This window comes from Eulemur rufifrons, chromosome 29 (genome assembly GCF_041146395.1).
Source record: "Eulemur rufifrons isolate Redbay chromosome 29, OSU_ERuf_1, whole genome shotgun sequence".
NCBI classification, from domain to species: domain Eukaryota; kingdom Metazoa; phylum Chordata; class Mammalia; order Primates; family Lemuridae; genus Eulemur; species Eulemur rufifrons.
In genome coordinates, this window is record NC_091011.1 from 27,143,960 (window position 1) to 27,156,917 (window position 12,958).

At 42.9% G+C, this 12,958-nt stretch overlaps 1 long non-coding RNA gene across 1 annotated transcript; it reads right to left on the minus strand.

Moving 5' to 3' along the window:
- Window positions 1-2,417: 2,417 nt before the first annotated feature.
- On the minus strand, window positions 2,418-12,732 carry LOC138377352 (uncharacterized). Its single transcript, XR_011231782.1, has 3 exons — window positions 12,520-12,732; window positions 3,599-3,682; window positions 2,418-3,147 (listed from the first exon to the last, which is right to left on the minus strand). It is a non-coding gene; the product is annotated as an uncharacterized lncRNA (long non-coding RNA).
- Between the last annotated feature and the right edge of the window lie 226 nt (window positions 12,733-12,958).

Genomic DNA, 12,958 nt, shown 5'->3' on the forward strand with positions numbered 1-12,958 from the left:
GCACATTGTTTTGCAAGAAGAGTGTTTATTATTAATAATTAGCTAAGTTAGATTTGGCTACCAGGGTTTTAGTCTTGGCTCTGCCATCAAGCAGTAGCTGTGTGACCTTGGCCAGATCACTTAACCTTTCTTGACTTTGGTTTCCTGGTCTATAACATAAGAGGATTAAAATAGATCAGTGAGTCTCAAACTGTAGGCCTCGACCCATTAGTGAATCATGGGAACCAATTTCGTGAGTTGTGATCAGCATTCAAAATAAAAGAATAGAGGAGAAAATGTTAGAGTGCATTACATGTTGTATGCCTTATTGTTTCCAAAAGCTTTCATTTCAGTTAAATCTATGTTTATGTAGTTATGTGTTTTTAGGGTCATAATGTGAAATGGTTTTTTTTTCTACCATGGGGTGAAGTATAAAAAATTTGAAAACACTGAAGGAGATTATATCTAGGGTCCCTTCAGGTTGAAAATCCAAGACACTCTGAAACAGGCACTCCTACCACACACATCAGTGTACATCATCAAAGTGCTCAGAGCATGGTTGAGAAAATAGGAGTGGAGGAGAAATGGGGCCTGCATAGCTCCACCCTCATGGCAAGGAGCCTTCAGCCTACTGAGAAGGACCCTCAAGAGAGGCAGTATGCACTCCATCGCCTTGTTGGTCAAGGCCAGGGAGAAAAGCATCCGGTGCCCAGTGCAGCCAGATTGTGTTCACCTGAATATTGCTGAGGTCCCAGTAGCAACCGCCTCTCACCCCTCTCCTCCTTTCCTCTCCCCTCCACTGGTGCCCTCCTACCCCAAAGAGCAGCAGGAAGGAGAAATGACCAAGGTTATTGTTGGAGTGGTCTCGGGCACAAGAAAAAAGTACCACTGTGTTTTTTCCTCTTGTTCTCATTGAAAACCCAGAATCTAAAGTCATCTCTAAAAATGTAAGAGATCACTGAATGGCTGACAATCTGCAGAGCATGCATTTGAAGATCAAGTGCTTTTTCTCTAAAAAAACTTTTCTGATACAAAATGTTGACCTGGTTCCATTTATTCTGGAAGAGATTTGATCTTGACAGGAAAACTCTCACGACTGTTAACGAGTTACATCTTGCAACCGAACTAAACAGCAAAAATTTTTGTGGGTGGCAAATCCCTCTCTTGTTTCATGGTGGAGGTGTGGGCCTGGGGGCAGGGAAGAAGATGAGTGTCTTCCCCTGCCCTAATTTTCTCCCTAAACTCTATAAAAATAAATAGTTGGTGTTATCCCATCTTCCTCTGACTCACCCATAGGAAGGGGTGTTTTTTTTTCTAATTTACACAAAGGTGCCATATGGGCCAGCCATGGCCGGGTGTAAACCACTGATTGCAAAACTCTGTGATAGGTGTTGGAGGGAGATTTGTTGAAAGTGTTACTGAAGCATAAAGGAGAAAGCAAGCTGATGGTGCCTGGCTGCTCAAAAGAAAGTTGGAATTCCAGGCAGCAGGAGCAGAACACTGGGACATGTGAGGTTCTGCATGTGCAGAAGGCTCTTCTCCACTGGTTGGAGGGTGGATGTTGCTGAGTCTTGTAATCAAAACCCATTGGTGAGCAGAAATAAGCCTGAGGACCAGTACCAATAATGTGACTCCACTCCACTCCAATAATGTGACTCATATTTAATAAACAAAATCAAATCTAGAGCAGAGTTATCGCTGCTATAGGTTGGCAAATTTGAACCGAGCTGCCTTGAGAATGCATTCATCGGCTTTTGATTTAACAAGAGATTCCCCGATCCTGAGTAAATGAAACCCTTTACTGTGACATTCACAATATATGAAGAACTAAAATTATAAAAAGTGAATCTTACTAGAAGAGTAAATGAGGTTACAACCCATTGTCTTCCCATTCCCTCTTCTTTCACCATTGTAGAGAAACAAACTTTCTAACTAGTTTAGAAGATTTTAGAAACTACCATGTGATTCTGTACTCTATATTTAAAAGGATATTGCTTAAAAAGATATATGTGTTATTCGTATAGATCTTTGGTGAAGGTGACTTTTCTCCAGAAAGATAATCGAATTACTTTGAGAGGGATATCAAGTTGGTGGTGGTCGAAGCATACAAAAAAGGAAAACATCAATTTTGATGATATGACTTCAGAATTTTATATGCTTTAAATAAGAAGGTTTCACATACTGGCCTAACAGATTATTTCTTTAAAAAATAAAAAATCCCCACAAAGAATGTCAGGCTACTGTATCTATCTGAAAGCAAAAGTGGGTTTTTCTTACTAAACCGGAGGGCAAGGTTAGAATGTCTTTGACAGTTTTAACACCCCTTGGGTTATTTCATAACCCTTTATAGGATACTTATCACATGGTTAGATGACAAAGTCTTAGAAAAGTTTCTTTATGCATGTTTGTTCTTCACTCTCTTTGTTTATATCTTTCAGTCTAAGCACATTTATGCATTCAGTAAATATTTATAGAATACCTACCATGGATAAGTGCTGCTCTCTGGGGACACAGCCCTGAGAGACAAAATCCCTGCCTTTGAGGAGCTTATAGTCCTGGGGAGAGCGGGGAGACAAAATCATTGAGTAAACATATATGATGTTAGGTGGAAAGAAGGGGCTGGGGAGCTCGGAGTGCAGGGGTGGATGTGTTAGCTCATATAGTTCCAGGAACCATTCCCCAAGTGGTGGCTATATCATTATTTTATTGCTAAAGAAGAAGAAAAAGCTTTATTGCTAAGGAAGAGAAACAAGAGGGTGAGTGGGGACACTATAATGGCCAGGTAAATAGGCACTTGTCCAGACCTCTTACCCCAGTGGAGACTGGAGCAGAAAGGAGGCACCAGGTGGACTGATAACCAAGGATGAGGGTCCTAAGAGCTTAGAATCTGGTCTCTCCTTCCAGGGTACTGTGCTATATGTCTTCCCTAAAGATCCATGGGGTTTCTGATGTCTCCTGGCAAGAGTGGCTGCAGGGTAAACAGGCTCTTCCGCATGTGAGAGCAGGAGGAACAGAAGGAAGGGGAGAGAGTGAGAACAAGAGTAAGTAGCTGGGGTGCTGGGCAGAGGCACCCACTTTTTGCAGGATTGCCAGCAGGATTGCCGGCAACCAGACAGAGGGTCCCACAGACATCCCAGCTTGGAGAGTTGACTTCCTGAATTTCTTCCCCTGTAAAGAAAATACCTGAGATCAGAACAGAACCTGGAGTAAAGATGAGCAATTCTCTTCGGAATGTACTGTTCTTTCCATGGGACCCCAAATTGAGAGATGTTTAAAGGGAGATTGAGGATTCTTGCATCCGTGATTCTTTGGAGGTGGGTGGTAATGGGAGCTCTATCTTTAAAAGGTGCTGTGAAGGGGGATTGTATATTTTTAGAGAGTGCTAGTAGGCTACACTATAGATTCTGTTTTATAAGATCAGCATCTAAGGGGTAAAACGGATCATGATGTTTATAGGTTAAAAGCTGGGGTTTTTCTGACTATGGTGTTAGAAAAATTAAATAGCTTGGGATTTGTAACAGAATTTCCTGGGGATTTGTAAATTTAAAACACATCTGATGCTATTTGATTAATACTTTTCCATTTAGGCAGAAAGTTTTGCATTTCAATTTGTTCTTACCTTCAGATCTTGACAGCACACACTCTGCAGAAATTGAAAGCCATATGATTCACTTCTCTAGTCCAGCTCCTCGACTTCCTGTAGCTTGGAAATAAGGATCTCTACTGAATATTTAGTTTAAAGCACTCTGTTTTGAAAAGAATCTTTAGGAAAATCTTTCCCATTGGTAGGTCTGTTTCAGGAGAGTCAGCAAACAAATAGGTCTGAGCTGCTTTCAGGAATAAACTGTCTTTTACAATCTTCTGTTCAATTAAACTAAACAAACACATTGAATAAAGACAGACTCGCTGGGCAGGATTTTGAGTTGGCTTTCAATCTATTCCAAGTTCCCATTCTCCTGGAGCTGTGATCCTTACATACGAGTGGACGCCTCCCTGGAGGTTCGGGGCGGCTGCACAACCTGGTCAGTGGGCTACAGTCTTGGCTTAGGTGTAGGGTCAGTAGTCTCCTTCCTTTGGATAAGCTGCATGGATGATGGCCACCCTTGGGGATTTCGCCTTGACTGCTGATCCTCTGTGGAACCAGCCCTGGGCTCAGTAAGGGAGTTTACACGGGTCTGGGGAGAAGGTGAACAGGTCTCTTGCTTTAGGAGGGACACTGATACCAGCTTATCTTCTTCCTTCCATCTCTAATGTGACACGTACCCAGCTTTTTAAATTTCCTAGCTTCTTGGTTAAAGAAGGCTAAAAAATGACCTTTTGTCACCAATTGAGAAAGAATCCTCTGTGAAACACTATTCTAATGTCAACTACCAGATGAAGTTTATCCAATTTTCCTGTTTTTCTTTCTCCTGCTTTGTATTTGATCTACTGTACTGAGCTTTTACCTCAAGTTTATAAACCTTATTTGAATGGAAGTTGAGCTTCTGATATGACATCAGGATTAGATTGCATGGATAATAGTCCTTGTAAAAATAACCTATAGATAAGCCTTTATGTCTTTCTCTGCATATATATGTGTGTTTGTGTGTATACACACACACACACACACACTCTCTCTTTTTTTGAGACAGAGTCTCACTCTGTTGCCCAGGCTAGAGTGCAGTGGCATCAGCCTAGCTCACAGCAACCTCAAACTCCTGGGCTCAAGTGATCCTCCCGCCGCAGCCTCCCGAGTAGCTGGACTACAGGTGTGAGCCACTGTGCCCGGCCACCCTGGCAAGTTGTTTGATCGCTGGGTGCCTCAATTTACTAAAGAGGGACAATATTAGTGCAACCTCATAGGACTGTGTATGTTAAATAATTTATATGTAAGCCATAGAACAGAGCCTAGTGCAGAGTAAGCACGCGATAAATGTTGTCTATTAGTACAATTCTGCATCTCCAAGTCTTACTCATCTTTCAAGGCTCCAGGCAAGGACCACCTTCTCCCCAAGGCCTTCTCCAGAGTCTTCCTTTTCTCTTGTTTCCCCCGGCACATCTGTAACTGCTGCATGATACTTTTTAATGTTGTTTTTAAGCATCTATGTCTTATCTCCTCTACTAATCGGTAAGTGTTTGAAAGTAAGAGCTGCAATACTGCAATGCAATTCTGACACGCGCAACCCAGAGTGGATGCGGACTCCACAGCCTAAGGGCACAGTCTTCAACAAAACTGTCCTGACTTCAGATTCCGACACCACCTGCACTTCTGACCAATTGGCTACAAACTCTAGGGTTCCCATGATCCCATCAGGTTTGATAATTTGCTGGAATACTCACAGAACTCAGGGAAGTGCGGCACTTATAATGAAGGTTTTATTATAAAGCACACAAACCGGGATGAGCCAAACGAAGACGCAGACAGGGCAAGGGTCTCAAACACAGAGCTTCTGTGCCCCTCAGTGTGCACTCAGGATGCGAGTCCTTACGTTCACCAGCTGAGCTCTGGGTGTCCAGAATTTTTATTGGGGTGTCATTATGTAGGCATGATTGAATGAATCATCAGTCACAGGATTGAATTCAATCCCCAGCCCTCTTCCCTTCCAGGGAGTTGGAGTTGATATTACCTGGCTCAAAACTTCAAGCCTCTATTCACAGGGGTAGTCTTTCCATCGTGATCAGTCCCCATCCTAAATCATCTCCTTGTCATAAACTCAGGTGGGTCCTGGGACCACCATGCATAACAAAAGCACTCCAATCACTGGGAAAGTTCCAAGGGTTTAGAAGTTCCCACCCAGGAATTCAGGACAAATACCCAAGAGATTCTTTATTATAGAACAGGAGCCACATCTGATTCCTCTTTGAATCCTCTCCAGTACTTAGGACAACGCTTTGCACATAATAGGCACTTAAATTTATTAAAACAATGGACAAAGGTGCACTTCAGGAAGATAAAGCTAGCAATTTATGTAGGATGCATGGTAGAGACCAGCTAAGACTATTGTAATAGACCTGATGCTATTTCATTGACTCTTTCAATATTCCATGGATGGTAAGACTGAAGAAATACAAACCTTAAAAAAGTTAAATTGTTCTATTGCTCCTCCTCCTCCTATAAGTCCTGAAGTAATGTCCCATATGTTGCATTTCTCCAAGAAAGCCCTCCACTGTGAAGTTAAAGGTAGTCTCAACTGTGAAGAACTTTGGCCTTCTCATTTATTTAGCTGATTAAAACAAACAGAGTGTACTAATGTTGCAAAGAGAGGGATCACACTCAATATTGCCATTAATAGTACTCTCCAGAGCTTTAGGAATGTTTGTCATGAAGATACATTCACAACATTTACACCCCATGATATTGAGGATTTGCTTCAAAATAATCCTGGGTGTGGGGGAGGGCAGGAAGGGGAATACAAACGAAACGAGAATGGTCATGAGTTAATAATTATTGAAACTGGTGATGGGTGATGGATTTCTTTATACTCTACGTAATTTTTTTTTTTAAGAGACAGAGTCTCACTCTGTTGCCCAGCTAGAGTGCAGTGGTGCGATCATTGCTCACTGCAGTCTCCAACTTCTGGGCTCAAGTGTTCCTCCTGCCTGGGCCTCCCTAAGTTCTGGGATTACAGGCATGAGCCACCGTGCCTGGTTCTTTATATAATTTTTATATCTATTTTACAGACTATATTTACATTATATATTTTTTCCTTTTGTATACTTTTGGCAAGTTTTCATGACAAAAAGTCTTAAAAAGAAATCTACGTCTTTGAAACTGAAGACCTTGTGCAAAGTGGTATGTAACAGGTTGGGGGCCATTCCACCTTAGGTAGTGAGTCTTAAAAACCACTACTCCACCCAACTGATGTGAGTGTCTGTAGCATCCAACATCCAAAGGTGGATGTAAGTGGTGAGGTTTGGATGTCAGGTGTCACTGCTGCCCTAAGCCCATCTTCGTTCTTCCTCCACGCACTAAGCATCTACTTCATTCCGTAAACCCTATGTAAGCCAATCCTCTCATTGGAAACACTGACATTAAGGTACCTGTGTGTTCTGATAATTGCTTTCAAATGCTTCATTTAGAGTCAAGAAAAGAGAAAGGCACATCAACAAAGCTGGCTTATTTTGGGGAATACTATGGAATCAAAGATGGAAGTAAAAATAATGCTAATGCCAGGATTGTTGCAGGAGTATAAGCAATGTGGTTTTTCAATATTAAAATCAAAATTGTTATGAATTAGAGTAGCAACAAATTCACCTGTGTGGGCTGGGTATTTGTGAACTCCTGTTTCGCTCCCCAAACGGCTAGCTGCAGGCAAGAAGGAAGGGCACACAGAAGACAAGCTGCAAGAGACTTTTGGAGGTACTGCTCCTGCTGGTATAACCCCCCGGGGGCTGTACCTCAAGAAAAATGAGATTCATTTGGAGCATAAACTGCAAACATTTCTTGCACAAGCCCAGATGTAGGAGGCTATTACAAAGTCTGTTTAACTAGAGGGATTACAAATAGCAAATTGCCAATAAAGAGTTGGCTTTTATGAGTTTGAAGGTAATCTAAGTGATTAGCATCCACTACGAGAAGTAAAGCATCTTGGATTAGAATACAGAAACCCCTAAACACTATTCTTTTTTAAAAAAAAAATTACTTTAATCAAATGTTTGGTACATACAAAATATATCTATCACATATATGCAAGCTATGAAGCATAACACAATCAACACTTATGAGCGTGTTATGCCCAATTTAAGAGCTAGAACATTACCAGTTGCATCCACCTTTGGGTTCCCTCCCCACCCTCCTTTCTTCCACCCCCTACCAGTAACCACTATCCTGAATTTTCTATTTATCATTTCCTTGCTTTTTATCACTTTATGAATCCCTTGAAAATATGTTTAGTTTTGCTTGTGTTTGAGCTTTATAAAAATAGGATCATATTATAGTATCTGTAGTCTCTTGGGGCTTGCTTTTTTTTGTTCAACATTATGTTCCTGAGCTTCATCCAAAGGCTTGCGAGGAGCTATATTTTGTTCATTTTCATTGCTGTATAATAACCCATTGTGTGAGTAGACCCCAATTGCCACTGATTGACACCATCTCCATCTGTTTACCTTGTCAGATTGTGAATTTTTGCCAACCTAGTGGGTACAAAACGGTATCTCACTGAAGTCTTAAATTGTATTTTCTTGTTACTAACAAGGCTAAACATCTTTACCTATGCTTATTTGCCATTTCTTTTTCTGCGCAATGTTTATTTATGCCTTTTGCCACTTTTTTTCTACAGGTCTGTCTTTTCTTACTTATTTTGTAAGAGTTCTTTACATACTAAGCAGTGTTTTCTTGTTTGTTTTACCATTCATCAACTTGTTAATCTTTAATATTTTCGGTGCATAGCATTTAGAACTAGAAGGACCTTACAAAAAATACAGTTTATCTCTCTCAGGTTACTGACGAGGAAAACTGAAGTGCAGAGCGGTAAAGCAACTGCCCAATACCACAATTTGTGTTTTGAATTGGTGGGGTGAGCACCTGGACCTTTTAGCACCAAACTTTTTCCTATTATACTATGACAACCACCTTTACTGGTTTGTCTTGTTTATATTTCAATTTTTTTAAGTGCCCAAATAAAAATACATGTTCATGGTAGACAAAGAAAAAATAAATATTAGCCAAATGAAAAAAATAAAAACCAGTTTTAATCTCATCTTCCAGTTGCAACTACTGCTTATATTCAGTATTTCCTTTCTGGATAATAACTACAACAGATAATCATTATGCATTGCTTACTATTTGCTAATTATTATGGAGTGCTTATTATGTCACGTACCAGGCATTATTCTAAATGCTTTACATGTATGGATTCTTTTAATCTTTCCCACAGCTCTATGATGTAGAATAAGGGGTGGGGAACCTGTGGCCTCAGGGCCACATGTGGCCTTCCGGATCCTTGAGTGAGGCCTTTTGACTGAATCCAAAGTTTGGATTTGGTCGAAGGAACGCAAGCACTGGGGGATCTGGAGAGCCATATGTGGCTTTAAGGCCGCAGGTTCCCCACCCACCTGTGAAGATGTTATGCTACAGGGCAAAGGAGAATTAAGGTAGCAGATGGAATTAAGTTTGGTAATTGGCTGATTTTAAAATAGGGAGAGTATCCTAGATGACCCAGGTGGGCCCAAAGTCATCACATGGGAAGAGAGAGGCAGCAGAGGTGGTGTCAGAGGGATGCAATTGTGAGAATGATTCAACCAGCTACTGCTGGCTTTGAAGATGGAGCAGGGGGCCATGAGTCAAGGAATGAGAGCAACCTCTTGAAACTGACAAGGGAAGAAAACAGATTTTCCCCTTGAGCCTCCAGAGAAGAATGAAACCTTCCTGATGCCTTGATTTTAGCCCAACATGGTAGACAGAATAATGGCCCTAAATTGTCCACATCCCAATCCCTGGAACCTATCACGTCTTACCTTAACCTACATGGCAAAAGGAAGTTTACAGATTGATTAAGAATCTTGAAATGGGGAGATTATGCTGAATTATCTAGGTGGGCTCAATGTAATCACAAGGATCTTTGTAATAAGGAAGCAGGAAGATAAGAGTCAGAGACAAGATGTGATGACCAAAGCAGAGGTTGGAATGCTGAGCTCTCAAGATGGAGGAAGGGGCCACAAGCCAAGGCATGCAAGAGGCCTCCAGAAAAGGTAAGGAAACAGATTATTCCCTCGAGTCTCTGGAGGAGTATGGCACTGTTGACACCTTGATTTTGGCCCAGCAAAACCTATTTTGGACTCTGACCACCAGAAGTGTAAGATAATAAATTTGTGTTGTTTTAAGCCACTAAGTTTGTGGTATTTGTTACGGCACCAATATGAAACACCTAATTTATAGCTGACCAAAGCCACACAGCTAGCCAGGGGTAGAGACAGGATTTGAATCCAAGCCATCTGGCTTCAGAGACTATATCCTTTACTACTTACTATGAGATATATAGAGATAGATATAAATTTACATAGTACATACATTTCAATAAAAGCAATTCTTCCATATTTTGATAGTCATTCAGCACCACCACATTAAATAGTTGTGTTCCGCTCAATAAATGTACCACTACCCATATATTATTTAATAAATCCCTTATTATTGGATACTTAGATTTTTTTCTAATGCTTCCATATTATAAAATTGGCAGTGATGAACACTTTCTAATGATATTAATTATTTCTTTAGGAAAAACTCTTAGAAATGCTAGTTCAAAAGAAGTACATTTTAGAAAATGGTCAAATTACCCTCCAAAAAGATTGCATTGGAATATAATTCAAAACAAAACACAACTAGAGTAGGGAGCACACCTACCTTCTGTTTCTGTACCATTTCTGGTATTAATTTATTTTTCTTATTCATGGTACATAATCAATGTAGTTGTATTTTTTTTTTTTTTTTTTTTTTGTTGAGACAGAGTCTCACTTTGTTGCCCAGGCTAGAGTGAGTGCCGTGGCGTCAGCTTAGCTCACAGCAACCTCAGACTCCTCGGCTTAAGCGATCCTACTGCCTCAGCCTCCCGAGTAGCTGGGACTACAGGCATGTGCCACTATGCCCGGCTAATTTTTTCTATATAGATTTTTTTAGTTGTCTATATAATGTCTTTCTATTTTTAGTAGAGACGGGGTCTCGCTCAGGCTGGTCTCGAACTCCTGACCTTGAGCAATCCACCCGCCTCGGCCTCCCAGAGTGCTAGGATTACAGGCGTGAGCCACCGCGCCCGGCCAGTTTTTTAAAAGTTTTAGTTATAACATTATTTCTTCTGTAGAATCATAAGTGTTAGAGGGAGAGGGTATTTAGAGGTCATTTAGTCCAACCCTTTAAGTTACAGGTGAAGCCCCTGAGGCCCAGAGAGGGGAACTGGCTTACTAGAAGCTCGCTACTGGGGAGTGCCTGGTGAGAGCCCACCCACCTGACTCCAAGGCCAGCCCTCTTTCCACATCTGCTGCAAATGTCATGAGGTCAGCCTCCAAATCCGTACCATTATTGATATTTTTCCCCTTCAAATCATGCAAGAAATCTCTTGTCCTTTTAGTCGGAAGCATGTTTTAAGGGCGGAAGAATCGTAAGCTCACATATCCAATATTAAAAGATACACTCTAGCCCTTTCCTGGAGTGAGCCTATTTTCATTTTCTCATTGTGCAATGTGGAAGGATTGCTGGCAGACAACAACTCCCCCTCCCCTAATGTTTTATTGTAAGACTTCTTGGAATGGATAACCAGGTTTCCCATCATCACCCTTTTGCTGTTTTTTCCTAACTTGGTTCGCTTGTTACCCAACAGCAGTGAGGTTACTTGGTCCCGGGATCGGATGTACACAACGGTACGCAAACTCCTTCCCTGTCTCTGAAGCAAACAATGAAATAGGAAAGCACACTGCCATTTTCTGACTGACCTCAATCGCGGAGGGTGGACCCCGCACGTTACATCAGCAGGCCGGCTCCATTACACTGCCCTGCGCTGTGCTCGAGCTACTGAAATATTGATTTTTACAGAGCTGGCGCACACACACTGAAAAATCAATATTCCAGTGCACATAACAGAACGGGCGGCAGAGCCGGGACCGACTCCCGGGCCCAGCAAGCAGTGCCGGCAGGCCTGGGCCGAGGAGGGGGTGGGGGCTGGAGCAGACAATGCCTGGGGAGAGGCCCCTGCCACCGGGAATGGTCAGATAAACAAGCAAGTGTGGACAGGGAAGAGAAAGGAGAGTGGAGAGAAAGATCCTTGAGGATAAACAGTTGGAAGGAGCAATGATTTATCTTTCCATAGGGGGAAATGGGGAGAAGGAAAGTAAATTAAGAAGAGAGAATGGGAAGAATTTTCCAGGTAAGAATCTTCCCATAAAAATGTATCTTTTGTTTTTCTGGATCATTCGGCCAGACTTAAGATGGAAAAATTATAAATATGATACAGATACTATATTACACGAAGGGGGGAAAAAAACCTAGGCCAGTTCGGAGAAATACTTATATTTTTAAAACATGCAGCCCCCTGCTTTTTCCTTGGTGACTAGAGGGTGGCAGATCTTACAGTAACCGTCAGAGTCACGTTTAGAACACGGGCTCTACCTTTGCAATGCCATTACTTTCTTTTCCTTGGGGAGGGGGGAGGGAAGGAAGACATCCTGGTCACGTGGCCACTCATCGATTTCCCTTTCTTTCTAGAAAAGCACCTTCTTTGGCGTGCTTGGGAAACCACATTAAGAATTGATTCTTTTTACATGCCCCGTGACTTCTTCGTAGGGAATTCTGAGCTCCCCCGAGTCACACCCCATCCAGATGTGGGGAGGAGAACGTATCCCCTCGTGCCAGTCTCGGGTGCCCAGTACCCAGCGGACGTCAGGGCCGAGACGGACTGCAATTTCGGTTAGTCCCCGTAGACGTGTAAAAAAAAAATTCAGAACTGGCATTTTTACCACTTTTAGTTAGCTCTTTGGCCTCTTGTTTATTTGGGTGGTGGGCAGTTAATTAAAAGAAACGATTTTTAACCTCGATGAATTCTTGATTTTTGCTTTGTCCTAGAATTCTCTTACCGAGAATCTCGCTATTAGTTCTCTCAACTCTCTGCCGGCGGAGGAAACTGTCCTCGAGGTTTCTATTTCGTACTCTGCCGGGTAGGCAGCGCCGCCTCTTCTTCTCTAGCCCGGGAGAGACCCGGGCCCAACCTGGGCTCCGGGGGAAGCGGGCATTCAGGGACATCTTGCAAAACGCGGGTTCCTTGGGCCCAGCGGGGCCGACCCGGGACAGCGTCGGGCCCGACTGTCACCGGAGGCCGAACAGGCAGGGTGGCGGAGGGGGATGCGCAGGGGGGCGGGGCAGGCCGCCAAGCCAGGTGGCCACCTGGAGCGCGCCGCCCCTCCCGGCCCCTCCCAGCCCCGCCCCCGGCTGGGCCGGCGAGCCGCGCCCCCGCCCCTGCCCCGCGCGCCCCCGCCCACCCTCGCCGCCGCCCCCGCCCCCAGCCCCGCGCGCCCG